Source organism: Palaemon carinicauda, chromosome 25 (genome assembly GCF_036898095.1).
Source record: "Palaemon carinicauda isolate YSFRI2023 chromosome 25, ASM3689809v2, whole genome shotgun sequence".
Lineage (NCBI taxonomy): Eukaryota > Metazoa > Arthropoda > Malacostraca > Decapoda > Palaemonidae > Palaemon > Palaemon carinicauda.
The window spans coordinates 93,812,502-93,826,138 of NC_090749.1; the positions used below are offsets into that span (position 1 = coordinate 93,812,502).

General features: G+C 45.5%; 2 protein-coding genes and 1 pseudogene across 2 annotated transcripts in view; 1 reads left to right on the forward strand and 2 right to left on the reverse strand.

Moving 5' to 3' along the window:
• Positions 1-13,637, reverse strand: part of LOC137618716 (zinc finger protein OZF-like) — a 912,062-nt gene that overhangs the window by 237,315 nt on the left and 661,110 nt on the right. The gene's annotated exons all lie outside the window — the stretch shown is intronic.
• Positions 1-13,637, forward strand: part of LOC137618715 (zinc finger protein 83 pseudogene) — a 637,840-nt pseudogene that overhangs the window by 206,534 nt on the left and 417,669 nt on the right.
• The window catches only part of LOC137618717 (uncharacterized), a 50,244-nt gene that overhangs the window by 26,039 nt on the left and 10,568 nt on the right, over positions 1-13,637 (reverse strand). Inside the window, exon 3 of the mRNA XM_068348880.1 lies at positions 3,292-3,471. The gene's annotated coding sequence lies outside the window, so the exon portion shown is untranslated. The remainder of the gene's footprint in view (positions 1-3,291; positions 3,472-13,637) is intronic.

Here is a 13,637-nt window from a genome sequence, read left to right on the forward strand (position 1 = left end):
GATCGTCGGAGCTTAAAGATCGTCAGCGCTTGCTCGCGTAAGAAGATCGACGGCGCTTGAAGATCGTCGGCGCTTGCGCGCGTAAGAAGATCGTTAGCGCTCGCTCGGGAAAGATGATCGTCGGCGCTTGAAGATCGTCGGCGCTTGCGCGCGTAAGAAGATCGTCGGCACTCGAAGATCGTCGGCACTCGAAGATCGTCGGCACTCGAAGATCGTCGGCACTCGAAGATCGTCGGCACTCGAAGATCGTCGGCACTCGAAGATCGTCGGCACTCGAAGATCGTCGGCACTCGAAGATCGTCGGCGCTTTCGCGCGTAAGAAGATCGTCGGCGCTTGCGCGCTTAAGAAGATCGTCAGCGCTAGCGCGCAAAAGAAGATCGTCGGCGCTAGCACGTGTACGAAGATCGTCGGCGCTTGCGCGCATAAAAATATCGTCAGTGCTAACGCGCAATCAGCGCTCGCTCGCGAAAGAAGATCATCGGCCAAGAAGATCGTCGGCGCTTGTGAGCGAAGAAGATCGTCAGCGCTAGCCCGCAAGGGAAGATTGTCGGCGCTAGCGCGCGTAAGAAGATCGTCAGCGCTAGCCCGCAAGGGAAGATCGTCGGTGCTTGCACGCGTAAGAAAATCGTCGGCGCTAGCGCGCAAAAGAAGATCGTTGGCGTAGGAAGATCATCGGCGAGCACGAGCGCGCGAGCGCGCTAAGATGAAGGGACAGCTGACAGGACGATCCGGAACTGGGACGATCAGGACTGGAACAGGATTCCTCTGGATGGAATTATCAGGAACAGCAGGAACAGTAGGCGAGCGCTTGCGCGCAGGAAAACGTTGGTGCGCAGGGGATACCTGGCACTTAAGGGACTTACTCACAGTGTAAGAAAGCCCCTTCGCCCCGAAGGGACGGTGCCCGTTGGATAACAGGGTGCGTGGGTGTCCACAGCGTCAGCAGCCAGGAACGGAGACGGCAGGTCAGCAGGTCTAGGAGAAGGCGAACTGTGGAGAGGTCCCAAACAGCCGGCTGGTCTGAACAGGAACAGTCCTCCGAAGAGGAGTCTCTACGAGTGGCCTCTCTCGCGAACGAGAGACGTGAACACTTCGTAGAAGAGACGAGAAAACACTGATGATGGCGCCCCTTAGGGCCGTTGGATCAGCAAGCTGACCTATAAGGAGTAATCCTCCAAAGAGGAGTCCTTATGAGTGGCCTCCCTCGTGAACGAGAGAGGTCACAAGATTGATCTTGCAGCAGCTCAGCCCCTTGAGCATAGCTGCAGGTGCAACCGCTCAGCCCCAAGAGCATAGTCGCACGAAATTCCAGGGTCCGGCCTTGCAACCGCTCAGCCCCTTGAGCATGGTCACAAGAGCGGTCGCTCAGTACCAAGAGCATAACCGTCCGAGGACCAGGAAAAACCATCCAGGAATTATTAAGTTGAAAGAAGTTCCCCCCCTGCAGGGGAAAAACTCATACCTGGGAAGGGAACCTCCCTCGGAAGGGAAGTTACCCACCCCTGGAGGCGAACCTCCTGAGCGTTCTAAGATGAAAGTTGTCACGGGAGAACTTCTAAGAGAAGGGAACACGCCCATGACGATGTCCTAGAGAGGCGGCAGCAACAGCAGACTCCCAAGGCACAAACAGGGCAGCTCTGCTTTGTTAACACATTAGGCAACGAAGAAACCAGATCGTTACTGGAAAAAATAAAATAAATAATTAGTTAACAAAAAATTCCCCCGGGAGGAACTCCGAAGAGAAACTACGAGGGAATAGAACATAAGAATTACAAATCAAGTATGCGCCCTCCTCCCCCACTGACATTCACGGGAGAAGGGGGAGGGTGGAGAACTGTAACGAAAACAGAATTATAACAGAATTATAATTATGTAATTCATTTAAGGATGTTCACAAAAAGTAAGAACAACTGAACCCCAAAGGGAAGTGTTCTTCACAGAAACTGAAAATTAATAAATACAATTAGATTTCATTAAAAATAATTGAGACAAATAAACGGAATAGTAACTCAACCCGGAAAGGGAAAGAAGCTACCATAATAGTACATAGTAGTAGTAAAAGGGTGAACGACCTCGATTAGAGAGAGAGACCGTAGTCAATCTAAACTCCCACGTTCCCTTCGCTGAGAGTCCAAGTTCCCCGCAGGGAAGGAGGAACAGCGGAGAAAACAGATGAATGAAGAAAGTCCAGTGATGACGATTCCCCACGGCGGCCGAATATCGGAGCCGAAGGAACGACCGAAGGACCAAGAGAGACTGTTCCCCATCAAGTGCAACTGCGGTGGCCTGGAATTACGCGGTGTCATTGTCCTACACACACACAGCACAACACTGAAGAGGAAACTTACTATATTTCTATACGTACCCAAATATATACATAAACACAAAGAATATTTATATATATTAAGTAAAAGAAAAGTAAGTAATTAAGTAAAGACAAAACATTAATGGCTGCCAAGCGAGGTTGAGAGCAGACACGTCTGCCCATCACCCGACCAAAAGCGAAGTGAATCAGTTCACCAGTGTGTGAGGGGGGAGGGGTAGCTAGCTATCCCTCCCCTAACCCCTCACTAACTAGCGAGGAGGTAGTTAACCCTTGTTAAAAATCTGATGGCTCGCCATTTCAGCTACGCCGAAAGTAATACCCTATGTAAATAGCGTGGTTTGTATTTCGGTTACGGAACAACTGAAAATTATGGAGATAATGGCCGTCACCCTCAGTTAAGAGGGTCACAGGAGGCTTCTTGCTCTCAACAGAAGAAGACGGGGAAGGGGACCCATCCTTCTTAGCTCTCTCCTTGCAACATGCATGGAACTTCTCCCACTGGGAGGGTGGTCACTGCCATCAAATTTCACAAGGTTTACCACGGCAGTTCAAGTACGACGGGTGCGGATCAACCTGGACCCACCTTATGTTCCTCAAGGGCGACCTTCAAGACCAGGGCAAGTCAGCATAGTACTGTACCTTAAAAGCCCTTCATCTCACAAAGCACACTGAAAGAAAAAGCCCTGGAGAAAGAAAGAGTCCAGCATGGGGTCATGATCGTAGTGTGGGAGATCAGTTATAAGGAGAGTGACTCGGCATCTCAGAGGTATAAGTGCACTACCCAACCATGGCACTGCCTGGTAACCATACACGGTTGCCAGTTATACATTTTTCTTTCTGGTTGTAGCAAAACAACTTGGGAGTAAACCCAGATTAAATGACACGGAAGTTTGTATCCGCACAGGAACAAACTCATGTTATGCTGATGTTGGAAGATGTTAGAATCATGGATAAAAGTGGCTACCCCACTGAAGAAGGAAAAGCTGGGCTTTGTCACCAACACACAATGACTGGGCTAATTTATAAAGGGCTTGAATCCAATGATGTGAAAGCACAGTGTACGCTGGCAATATGACCACAGCAGTCTCCTTGCATTGCCTTGGTTAGGATGTACGACTTCTTCAATGATGATTTCAAGGTCTCCCTGAGAGAAAATTTATCTTTAAGAATACAATAAAAAATAAAAGTTTAATCCTAAAATACAATATATTGTGGTGAACATATGTTTTACAACCCTATGAAGAAATATGCTTCAAGTATTAAGGAATAAAAATTATAAAATTATGAAGAATATTGAGCAATGCTTGACTTGGTTAAAGATAATGTTGTACAGAACACTATTAAAACTAACCCAAGGCTGGAAAAGAATAGGTATACTTGACCACCAAAGAAAATGGTCATAGACAGAACCTGGTTAGTCAGCACAGTACATATGAATATGACAAATTCGTAGATATTTTGTATTTTTCTTAGCGATACAAACCTTAGCTATTTATTTAGGGGTACTGTATTACTTTCGGCGTAGCTGAAATGACGAGCAATTAAAATTTAGCAAGAGTTAACTACCCATACTGCTCACTTTGCTTGGAAGTAGGACTTCAAGGGGGATAGGGCTGGCGGAAAAGTTTGCACAAATAGCTAAGGTTTGTATCCTTAGGAAAAATACAAATTATCTACGAATTTGACATTTGTCTGCAACTGGAATACAAACTTATGCTATTTATTTAGGGGTGACTCACCCATTAGGAAGGGTGGATGTCCCTGCTAATCTGGGTTATGGCTTTAACCCAGGGGCTCCTTATCTGAGTATGTTAGTACTCATAATAAGGGGTCTCTGTGCCTCGCTAAAACCTTGTTATACAAAGTCCGCGGCATACGCGAGCTTTGTGTTGAGATATTTAGAAGTGTGACCATCCAGGTAAAGTTATTCCGAGTCTTTAGTAGGAAAAAATGTTGTAACCAAGACTTTCCCAATACCACCTCACCAGGGTATGGGGACACAACAGTACTGTATTAGCTTAATACTAGGTACACAAGAGAGCACGGTTTACCTACTGTGGTTTGAGGTCAGCTGTGCAGAGAACCCAGGATGCTGCTTTCCCCAAGACGGGAGAATGAAGAAAAGAATAAGAGCTAGTCAAACCTTTTCATTCATGCAGACTAAAACCGAGTAACAGTGCCTTCAACCTTCTGCACACCCCAGCCTAAAGAACCTGCGTCACTAAGAAGTTCCTCTTGAATGCCAGGGACGTAGCTATGCCCCTGACACCATGAGCTCTGGGGCAACGTGAAGGAGGAGGGTCTGGATTCAGTGCTTGATCTATGACCTTGCGAATCCATGCTGAGATTTATTCTTGGTGACCCTCCTCTTGGTCCTTCCTGTGCTGACAAATAGTGCACCACACGAGGACGGGCTACGGCTGTTCTCTTACGGTACAGCATCAAACTCCTCTGGGTAGAGTAAGAGATGATCAGGGTCATCTGTTACAGAACAAAGACTCGAAATCTAGAAGGAGTCGAATTGAGGATCCACTACGCCTGGTTTCTGAGTCTTAGCAATAACCTCAGGTACGAAGCTGAACGTTACCTCTCCCCATCCCCTAGAATTAGCGATGTTGATGAGAGACCATGAAATTCACTGACTCGCTTGGCCAAAGCCAAAGCTAGCAGGAACACTGTCTACCAAGTTAAGTGGAGATCTGCTACCTGGCGTAATGGTTCATAGGGAGGTCTCTTAAGAGACCTGAGAACTCGAACCACGTTCCATGAGGGAGGTCTCACTTCAGACTGAGGGCAGGGAAGTCAATAACTCTGTATGAGTAAGGAAAGTTCTACCAATGAAGAAATGCCCATTCCATTCTGTGTAAAGGCGAGGCTTAAGGCTGAGCGATAGCCTTTTAACGCTGAGACTGACAGGCGCATTTCTCTCCGTAAATACATGAAGAACTCTACTATTGCTGGAATAGTGGCATCGAAAGGAGAGATACCCTTCTATGATACCAACCACAGAAGACCTTCCATTTTGCCTGGTAGACTGCTGCTGATGACTTTTGCAGGTGTCCAGACATCCTGATTGCAACTTGTTGCAAAAATCCTCTCTGAGAGAAGATGCTGGATAGTCTCCAGCTGTGAAGTCGTAGCGAAGCTACGGCTTTGTGGAATATGTTGGCATGTGGTTGTTTGAGTAGATCTTGTCGTGGAGGGAGTTTTCTTGGGGCTCCTTCAGGAGATGCAGAAGGTCCGGAAACCATTCCGCGTGATGCCATAGCGGAGCTATGAGGGTCATTGAGAGGTTGACCAATGATCTAGCTTTGTTGAGTACCTTCCTCATGAGACAGAATGGGGGAAAGGCGTAAACGTCGATGTTGGTTGTCCCACCATTGGTGGAATGCATCTTGTCAGTTCAGGGCCGTTGCAAAGAGGTCCACTGTCGGAGAACCCCATAAGGTCAGGCGAGCACATTCCTCTTGCTTGGAATGAAGCGTGCCGATGGTGGTATCGAGTGAATCTCGGCCCATCTTCGTATCTCTAATGCTAGATGGGATATGAGCTGCGAAAAAGTACCTCCTTGCTTGTTGATGTAAGCCAAAAATGTGGTGTTGTCGCTAATCACCAGCACTGAGTGACCCGTAATGAATTGTTAAAGGGCCAGAAAGACGGCCTTCATCGTCTAAGAGATTTATGTGGAGGTACTCTTCTGACTCTGACGAGAAGCCTGAGGTCAAGTGGTGCAGCACGTGAGCCCCCACCCTTTTTTGAAGCGTCCGAGAACAGCATCAAATCCAGGGGAAGGTCGAGAAGATCCACTCCGTTTCGTAGGTTCTCGTTTGCCACCCACCACTCGAGGTCCGTCTGTTCTGCTGATCCCCTGGGGATCCCAATGTCCAGGGAATCGAGAGCCTGATTCCACCTGGACTTGAGTTGCCACTGGAGAGATCTCATCCTCAGGCGACCGTTGGGAACTAGACGGGCCACTGATGAAAGGTGACCGAGGAGACGTAACCACGTATGGGCTTGAAGTTCTTCTCGTCAGAGAGAGGGTCTTGCGACCTTCCTCAACCTTGCTATTCTATCGTCTCATGGAAAGGCTTTGTGGAGATTGGTGTCTATCATCATGCCTAGGTATACCAGTCTCTGTGTTGGAAGCAGAGATGACTTTTTGAGATTTACCATGATCCCCTGATCTTGGCAAAGTCTCAGAAGTTTGTCTCGGTGTTGAAGAAGGGTTGAAACCAAGTCTGCTAGGATTAGCTAGTCGTCCCTATAACGTAGACGGATGCCAATCCTGTGTGCCCAAGATGACACTAGGGCAAACACTTTGGTGAAAACTCGAGGTGCTGTAGGAAGACCGAAGCACAGCACCTTGAACTGGAATTTCCTGTTGTCTAGGCTGAATCTTAAGTACTTCCTTGAAGACGGATGGGTTGGGATATGGAAGTACACGTCCTTTAGGTCCAGTGTGCACATAAAGTCCTGTGGTCTTACTACTAGTCTGACTGCCTGCCGTCTCCATGCTGAACGGATTTTGTTTGACAAACTTGTTCAGAGCTGAGAGGTCGATGACTGGTCTCCAGCCTCCAGAAGCCCTTTTCACAAAAAAGAGTCGACTGAAGAAACCTGGGGATCCATTGAGGACCTCCTGGAGAGCACCCTTCTTCAAAAGGGTCTGGACTTCTGCCCGAAGGGCCAGCCCCTTTTGCTGATCCCAGGCCAAAGGAGTCTATAGACACTGGATTCCTGGTCAGGGGAAGGAGAGATGTTATGAACGGGACGCGATACCCTAGACGAATCACGGAGATTGTCCAGGGTTCGGCCGCGAGTTGCTTTCACCTGTCTGAACAAATTTGTAGGCATCCCCTTACAGGTGGAAAAGCAGGGAGAGTGCCTATACTAACGTTTGCGGCCTCAGCCGCTCCATCTAGGATATTTTCCTCCCCTGGAAGACTTATTGCCTAGGTCTTCTTAGACACAGTGGTCTTCGTTGCTGTCTTGTTCATCGTGGTCTCGGCTGGACGAGACTGCCGAGGAGCTGGTGGTTTATAGGGCTTGAAAGTCAAAGCCCTATGGAGGAGGGAGTCCTGATGGGGCTTCCTCCATCTCTCAGAAGTATGTTCCACGTCCTTAGGCTCAAATAGATGGGCTCCCTCTAGAGAGGAATATCCGAGCCTAGCAATCTGGGCATTTGGAACTTGTTGATGGAACCTCTCAGACACCGCGTCCCTATATTTCAGTAGGGTAATCGCCCACAAGTTCGAAACTTGGTGGGCGAGAAACTCGATCGTGCGAGTGCCTGAGAGCAGGAAAGTCTCCATTGCTTTCCTGGTATGTTCCTTGGAGAAATCCTGTTTGTACCAGGATTCTCAAGGTCCCTAATCAGACATCAAACCACAAAGTAGCCTCTATGGCGTACTTCATGACCTTCTTCTGGTTAAGGATCTCGGATGCCGAGAAGGAGACCTGTCGACTGGCGTCTCTCTCTACAGAGACTCCCAGGTGAGCTCTTCCAAGGAGAGATGAAGAGAAAGAGCTGGACGAGACTCCTCCAGAATCTCAAAATACCTCCTCTGTTGGACACAAGGAGGTGGGAGAAGCATTTAGGCAGAGCCATAACGTTGGGAGGAGGCATGTTCAGAGAGCTGTAGGGCGATCTTAGCCCTGACACCCTTCAGCCCATGAGACCAGGGCAAGGCTCCAATGGTCTTTGAGGGTTTCTAGGTGCCAAAGACACGGTCTAAGACGGTGTTCATAGCCTCCCGTGGGAGTATCTCTGGGTTGGTAAACCCATTGAGAACCCTTATGAGAGTCACAACCTGCCAGAATGCATGTTCTGACTCTTTTTACTCTCCTTCCGAAGTTGGACTTGCAGCGAAGTCTCCTGCCTCCATCCCCGACAGTTCTTCTCGGCATCCCCGAGAGCTCTTCTCGGGGTGGGTCGCAGACATCCCTCGAGTGACCGGCTGTCTCTGTAGGCAAGTCCTAGAAGAGGACTCTGAAAGAGTCTTAGAGTCTTTGGACTCCTTCCGAGAAAGGAGGTAAGACTCCAACACCGAAGGCCGATGTGGAGGATTAATTTTATTTTAATTTATTTTTTTGTTTGCCAAATCAAGAGAGAGAGAGAGAGAGAGAGAGAGAGAGAGAGAGAGAGAGAGAGAGAGTGTTTATTTAAGTTTTGTCAGAGAGAGAGAGAGAGAGAGAGAGAGAGAGAGAGAGAGAGAGAGAGAGAGAGAGAGAGAGAGAGAGAGAGTGTGTGTTTACAGTATTGGCTTTAGTTTTGTCACAGAGAGAGAGAGAGAGAGAGAGAGAGAGAGAGAGAGAGAGAGAGAGAGAGAGAGAGAGAGAGAGAGAGAGAGAGAGAGAGTTGTTTTAGTATTGTTAAATCGAGACATTTTATTTGCTTTAGCTTTGTCATGAGAGAGAGAGAGAGAGAGAGAGAGAGAGAGAGAGAGAGAGAGAATTTCATTTGCTTTAGTTTTGTGAGATCGCGCATGCGCGAGAGAATATGTGTGTATGTGCGTTTGTGTGTGCGTGTTTTGTGTGGCCGCGGTGCGCGCTGAAGAAAAAGGGTAATTAGCGAATGATTGTTTGAAGTTGGAAAGATTGTTGGTATAATTGAGGTTGTTTGTTTACCTTTTTAGCTAGGATAGGGTGGTGATGAATGTCTTGGGCGAAAGCATTGGATCTCGAACGATAGAAGGAGTCGGTTCTGCATTTTTTTTGTTCTTCGAAAGCCGGCTGTTTAGTGTTTTTATGTTCTGAGTAAGTACTGTTTTTATTCATTTTTGTTAGGCACGTTCATGAATGATAGAAAGTTTATTGTTTATCTTTGATTATAGTGCGATAGTTGTTAGTTAGGAGTGTTCATAAGTGTTTTTTATTTTTTTGGCAGGCCGCGATTCTTCCTTTGGAGAGTTATTTTTGAATGCCGATCTTTAGTTGACGACCTGGCCTGTATTAGATTGTTTTAAGACTGCTCAGATTGATTTATTTGTTGACGACCCGGACCGAATTTACTTCTGATTGCTGTTGATGATGATGATACCGATGAGGATGATGATGATGATGATTACGCTCACGGACTAAATCAATGAAAACATTTTTGTATTGACTGAGTGTCAAGTGTTGCCATATTGTGGCGTTGCAACCGAGTTGTGGGGTTGGGCTATAAAAGGACTGTTGGCCCTTGTGTGGACAACGACGTCCACACATAAACAAATATTGGTTTTGGTGTGTCACGTGTGTGTGGATAAAGAGTTCCACTCATAAACAAATATTGGTTTTGGGTGTGGTAATTTTAAGTTGTTAGGGTTTTTTATTTGAATGGTGTTACGGTTGTATATTTAATATTGTTTATGATTCGTGATGTGTTTTTTTTGGTTTATGATTGCGTTTACTTTTAAGAATATAGTGTTAAGGTTATGTTTTGTTTTCATTTTCCTTCTGTCCAAGAGTCCAGTTTTAAGTAGAGTCAGGGGAAAGTTTGTATTGTGGGATATTGAGAAAGTAGGAGTGATCAAGGGTGTGGGGGGGTTGTGTTGTTTACATCCCGCCACATAAATTTGGCGCCCGAACAGGGACGACTGTCGAAGGTGGGATTGAAACTGGACTGTTGGACAAGGGTAAATAGGGTTAGGAATTACTTGAAATATTAAAAGGTATTGAAATGGAGTTAATGGAAGAACAGTTGCATATTTTAAAGGAGGAATTGCGGTTGTCTAATGAGCGAGAGGAGAGGTTGTTGCTGGAGAATGCGAGGTTAAGTAGTGAGAATGAGGAGATGCAAAGGAAACTTAGGGAACTTCAGGGAACTGTAGAAAGAGTGGAAGAGGGTGTTGAGATGAGGATGCGAGAAAATGAGAAACGAATGGAAGCTATGATAGGGCAAGTAATGGGGATGATGAAAACTGTCATAGGTGAAGGTGCAGTCGGAGGAGTGGCTTCTGCTTCTGGTAACGGGTTGATGGTGGAAGAGGATAGGGTAAGTGATAATGGGGAAGGTAGTGATAGTGATATTGAAAGTAAAGGGCCTAGACATAGTAAGATTGGAACGAAGGGTGATAGGAAGAAGGAGAAGAAAGGTAAAGATAATGTGAAGAAAGAAAAGAAGAAAGGTCAGGGTGTGAGTGAGGATGATCATGAATGGGTGAAGGTGGTAAGTAAGAAAAAGGGTAAGAAGGGAATAGTTAAAGATAGGACTTTGAGTGTAGAACTAGATTCATTGTATTCAAATGAAGAAGGCAACAAGAAGGGAGTAGACAGTGAAGATAGTAGTGAGAATGAAGTAGAGGAAGTTTGTAAGACAGTGTTTATGAGAGAGGTACCTAGGTGTGAAAGGTTTAATGAACATAGCAGTAGGGATGTATATGACTTCTTTAGGGAATATGAAAAGTTTTGTCAGGCTAAGTATGGGGATAGTAAGAGAGTTTGGGCTAGGGAGTTGGGAGAATTTTTGTCAGGATATTTGTTGACGATGTATGGGGTGATAATGAGTGTAGGAGAGGTTGAGTATGAAAGTGTAAAGAGGAGGATAATTGAACAGGTAAAACGTATGAAAGGTAGTGTTAAGTATAAGCGAAAAAATGATTTTGATGAAGCACGAATGAAGGTGGGTGAAGCAATCTCGATGTATGTATGTCGGTTAGAAACATTGGCTAGAAAGAAGTATGGGGACGAAGGAATAAATGAAAATAAGGAACTAATGAAGAAGTTTTTGGGTACAGTACCAGAGAGTGTGTGTGAGTTTATTAATTTGAAACGGAAGGAGAAAATGAGGTGGACTAGAGAGAGATTGACTTGGGATGATATTTTAGAGATAGTTGAGGATTACGAGTTGGATAGGTGTATGAAAGAAAGTAAATCTGTGAGTGTAAGAACTGGAATGGAGGAAAGTGTGCCAGAATTTGGTAGTTTTAGAGATGCTGTTATGAGAGGGCCAATGAGGGCAGCTGATAGTGTAATAGATAGAAGTGTTAGGGTGAGTAATGTAGGAATACCCATGCCGAGAAATGACGGGTTTAGACAGGGAAATCAAGTTTGGAGAGATAGAAGTGCTAGTACGCAGCAAGTTAGGTTAGGTAGTGGTATCCGTGAAGAGAGGTGTTATAGGTGTGGGAAGGTAGGACATAAAAAGAACGAGTGTAGATGGGCATTAGGAGCATGTTTCGGGTGTGGAGAGACAGGGCATCGTATTAGCGACTGTAAGAAAGAGAAAGTGGTTAAGTGTTATCGGTGTGGTATGACTGGACACATAGCGAGTGGATGCCGTAATAATCGTATGAATGTAATTTGTGGTAATTGTGGTAAGGATGGTCATTATGCTAGAATGTGCAAGGAGCCGCGGGGTAAGTGTACTGAATGTGGTGCAGATGGGCATGTAGCTAGGGTTTGTAGAAAGAAGGGATCAAGTCAGCCAGGATGTTCGGGAAACTAATTAATCAGAGGGTTCAGCTGGGTGAGTCCTCGTGTGTGTGGGGAGTGAATGTGATGCATGTTCGTGAGGGTTTATTGCATGAAGATGTGATGGGAGAAAGAGCACATGATTGCATGAGTGTGAAAATGATTTTTAATGGTGTAGAGTTGGTTGGTTTGATTGATACTAGTTGTGGTGTCAATTTAATGTTTAGAAATGCATATGATAAAGTAAAAGAGGTTTGTGAATTTAAGGGATGTAAGGGTGAAGTAAAAGGTATTGGTAATTTGCGTATGCCTGTGCAAGGAAAGTTGCGGGAAAATGTTATGATTGGGGGGCTGATGATGGAAGATAATAATTTTTACGTGGTCGAGGGAGCGAATGAGAAATATGACGTACTGCTTGGGTATAAATTTCTGAAAAAATGTGGTATGATTGTACATCCAAGTGTGAATATGATAGAAATAAAGGTTAAAGGTAATATTTGTGGGGAATTTTATTTAAAGGAAGACGGCAGAGTGAGTACGAAGGTGTGGAAGGGAGTGCCATTGGTAGCAAGGGAAAGTGTAAAATTATCGGGTAAGAAAGGTGAGGTTATTAGTGTAAAAGTTGTATGGCCGAGCAGTCTGGGAATTTCAAATAGTGACAAGGATGAATATGTAGTGGAAGGTATGGAAGCAGGTAATTTGGTGAAAACGAGTGCGTATATATATGATGGTGTTATGAATATGCAGGAACCCAAGGTGTATGTAAGGTTGTTGCCGAGTGTTAGGAAGAAGAGTACGTGGAATACGTGAGGGCGATTGCATGGGATGTATGTATACACTGATCAATGTAGAGGATGGAAGATATGTTAAAGCGAGACAGGTAATGGCTGGTAAGGTAAAGAACGATGACGATTGGGATTACGATACGTTGAAAGGAAGAATTAAGTTAGATGAGAGTATAAGTGAGGTCGAAAGGGAACGATTGCTTAAGATGTTATGGGATAAGCGGAGAGTTATGAGTCTCGGAGACGATGATTGTGGGGGGTCAGACCTGCCAGAATTTAAAATAGTTCTCAGTGAAGATACCCCCATATATCAGCGTCCCAGGCATTTTTCTCCGCCTATTGCCAAGGAGATAGAGGAGCAGTGTCAGGAATTAGAGCGTATGGGTGTAATAGAAAGGAGTGAGAGTGCCTGGAATAGCCCTATTGTCCCTGTACGAAAGCCTGATGGAAGTTTACGTATGTGTATTGATTATAGGAAGGTGAATGAGGTGACTGTTAAAGAACGTTTTCCAATGAATGTGGTGTCTGATTGTGTTTATAAGATGCATGGAATGAAAGTTTTTACTAAATTAGATTTGGTGCGGGGCTATTATCAGATGCCTCTAGCAGAGGGGAGCAGGCCCATTACCGCATTTTCAAGTACAAATTGTCACTACCAATTTAAAAGGTTGAGTTTTGGTCTTGCTAATGCGCCTGCTGCCTTCCAAAGAGCGATGAATGTTGTATTGGCTGGTTTCGATCGACAGAAGGTGACTGTTTTTATAGATGATATTCTGATTGCGAGCGAGACTGTTGAGGAACATATGCGGTTGCTTGAGGCAGTGTTGAGGCGATTAATTGAAGTTGGTGTGAAAATTAAGCTTGAGAAGTGTACGTGGTTGTCCAGGGAGGTGGAATTTCTTGGGCATGTAGTGGGTGAATCTGGTATAAGGAAGAGTGACAAGTTTGTGAATAAGGTGCGAGAATTTCCACGTCCCCGGACTGTGCGTGAGTTGCGAGGTTTTCTTGGTTTGGTTGAGTTTGGGCGCAAGTTTGTTAGAGATTGTTCAGGTATAGGGAAGCCTTTGAATGAATGGACGGGTAAAAGGAATAGTACAAAATTAAAATGGGATGATCGGATGATAGAAGCGTT